The sequence below is a fragment of the Apteryx mantelli genome, unplaced genomic scaffold (assembly GCF_036417845.1).
Source record: "Apteryx mantelli isolate bAptMan1 unplaced genomic scaffold, bAptMan1.hap1 HAP1_SCAFFOLD_63, whole genome shotgun sequence".
Taxonomy (NCBI): Eukaryota; Metazoa; Chordata; class Aves; order Apterygiformes; family Apterygidae; genus Apteryx; species Apteryx mantelli.
This window is the reverse complement of record NW_027118792.1, coordinates 12,501-15,000: the sequence shown is the minus strand read 5'-3', so window position 1 is coordinate 15,000 and position 2,500 is coordinate 12,501. Positions and strand designations below refer to the sequence as shown.

The 2,500-nt window shown below is 79.6% G+C and overlaps 1 non-coding gene across 1 annotated transcript; it reads right to left on the bottom strand.

Moving 5' to 3' along the window:
* Positions 1 to 680: 680 nt before the first annotated feature.
* Positions 681 to 833, bottom strand: LOC136996654 (5.8S ribosomal RNA). The gene has a single exon (XR_010887621.1). It is a non-coding gene; the product is annotated as a 5.8S ribosomal RNA (ribosomal RNA).
* Between the last annotated feature and the right edge of the window lie 1,667 nt (positions 834 to 2,500).

The following is a 2,500-nucleotide window of genomic DNA, read 5'->3' as shown; positions in this document are numbered from 1 at the left end:
AGGGGGGGCGGCCCGGCGGCGCGCCGCACCGGCGGCGGTCGGGGCGCAGGGAAGCGCAAGGCAGCCGGCCGTCCCCACCCCGGAGGGGAACGGGGGACCAGCGCACCACCGGGAGAGTGGCGGAGGAGAAGCCCAGACGGCGGCCAGACTGGCGGTGGTGGCGGGCGGCGGCGACGAGGCGCGCCGGGCCACCGCAACCCACCCGACCTGGGGGGGGGGCCCCAGCGGGACGAACTCCGCGAAGCGGGCGCTCCGGGAGCGGGGGGTTTCCCCGAGTCTGCACTTAGGGGGACGAAGGCCCGGCCGCGCGGGGAAGAGGAGGCACCCTCTCCCCGGGGCACGGGCCTGCGAGGCGCCCCAGCCGCGCCACCCCGCACGGCGCGCGCCGCGCAGCGGTGGCCACCGCGCTCGGAGGGCGAGGAGGGCGGGCACAGGCGCGGCAAGGCACGCCGGCCGCGGCCGCTGCGGGCGGCCCGGCGCCGGAGCCCGGCGGGCAGGAAGACCGGGGCCGCCGGTGCACGCACCGGGGTCCCGGCTCCGCCGCCGACTCTCCGCCGCCGAGGCCGCCGCGCACCGCCGCCGCCGGCGCCGCCGCGCCTCCCCCGCCCCCCCACGCGCCCCCCCCGAGGGGCGGCACCGCTGCGCCAACGCGACAGCGGGGGTGACGATTGACCGCCAAGCGACGCTCAGACAGGCGTAGCCCCGGGAGGAACCCGGGGCCGCAAGTGCGTTCGAAGTGTCGATGATCAATGTGTCCTGCAATTCACATTAATTCTCGCAGCTAGCTGCGTTCTTCATCGACGCACGAGCCGAGTGATCCACCGCTAAGAGTTGTCTCGGTTTCGGCCCCCGCCGCGCGCGCGGGGGGACCGGGCAGCCTTCGGCAGCCCCTGAGGGCCCCCCCTCCGCTCCGCCTCCCTCCTCACGCCGACGCCGGCTGCTGAGCGAGGGACGGCCGAGAGCCAGAGAGAGGGGCTCGCCCCGCTGACCGTACGAGCACAGAGTGGGGGGGGAAAAAGGGAAAAGGAAAACCCGAACGAGAAGGGCGGGGAGCCCTCGCTCCCGACCTGGGACAACCCTTTGCTCGCTTCGAGTCCGGCCCAGGCGCCCAGGCTCGGCCCGGCCCGGCGGGGAGCAGCGCGCCGGCCGCGCCGCCTGCCTCGGGGACGCTGGGGGAGGGGGCGGCTCCCCGCGGACCCCCAGCGTCGGAGCCCGGCCGCCACCGGCAGCGGCACCGGCCGCTGCCCGCGCGCCCGCGGCCCACCGGCCCCGCGCTCCCCAGCTCCTCGCTCGCCTCGCCGGCCTCCGGCTCCGCCGTGGCCCCGAGGCGGCGCCCACGCCCGCGCGCGCGCACACACAGCCTCCCGGACGACACCACGCGCTCTCCCGTCCCTTCCGCGGACAGACGCCCGGCGGCGGGCGGGCGGGCAAGGCGGGACGGACGGGGACGGCGCCCGCTCTCCCCGTCTCCACGCGGAGAACGGGGGGGGGCGCCCCCGCCGCCCGCCTGCCGCCCGCCCGCCGCCCGGCGAAGCCGGGTTGGGCAGAGCGAGGCAGGCGCGCCGGATGGCGGAGTGCCGGCGGGTAGGGCGCCGCCGCCAGCGGCCACGGCGGCAGACCGAGAGCCCCGGCCAGGGAGGAGAGCGGATCGCGCCGAGGCGCGGCGTCCGCACCACCCGCGGTGGGTGGGGGCTCACCGTCCCGGCGAGAGCACGCGCTCGCGCCGGGGTCACGCGTTCGAGGCAGGCCGGCGCCAGCCGACCGCGCGGCGTCCCTCCGCCGAGACCAGACCGCGGAGAGAGGGGGCAGGGTACCCCTCTCCGTCCCGGCTGCCCGCAGGGCGAGCGCGGGGCGCGCCGGCTGGCATGGGGGGGCACGGCGCCCGCGCGCGCCGGCCCCCCGGCCCTCCGGCAGCACACCCGGCTGCCCCCCGGGTCGCATCGGGCCGCCCGAGTCTTTAAACCCCCGCCCGGCTCTCCCGCCGAGAACCCTCGGGCCCGGAGCCCGGGGCCCATGGCCATCCCTACCCGGGGCGGCTACCGGCGGCCGCGGTGGCCGGAGGCCCTCCGCTCCTCCCGCCACCCCGCCCCCCCCCCCCGCCCGGCCCGCTCGCAGCACGGTCCCCGCGGCATGGCGCGGGGCGGCTGGAGCGGTGGGGGGGGGGAGAGAAAGGGAAAGCGGAAAGGGCGGGAGGGCACGGCCGGTGCGGCGCTCACGGCGCGGCGCCCGGGAGGAGCGAGCTGGCACACGGGACCACACGGGTGGGTCACCGAGGGGGGGCAGGAGGAGCGCGGACGCTAGGTACCTGGCCCTGGGGTGAGGGAAACGACCTGAAATCCCCGCGGGGGTGCCTCCCCCGCCGCCGCCCGCCGCCGGGCCGCCGCCGCCTCGCGGCGACGGCGGCAGCCTCGGCGGCAGCAGCGAGACGGGACGCGGAGGGGAAACCCGGCACCCGCCAGCCGGCTCCGGCGCCCCTCGGCGGAGCGTCCGCCCGCGGGGT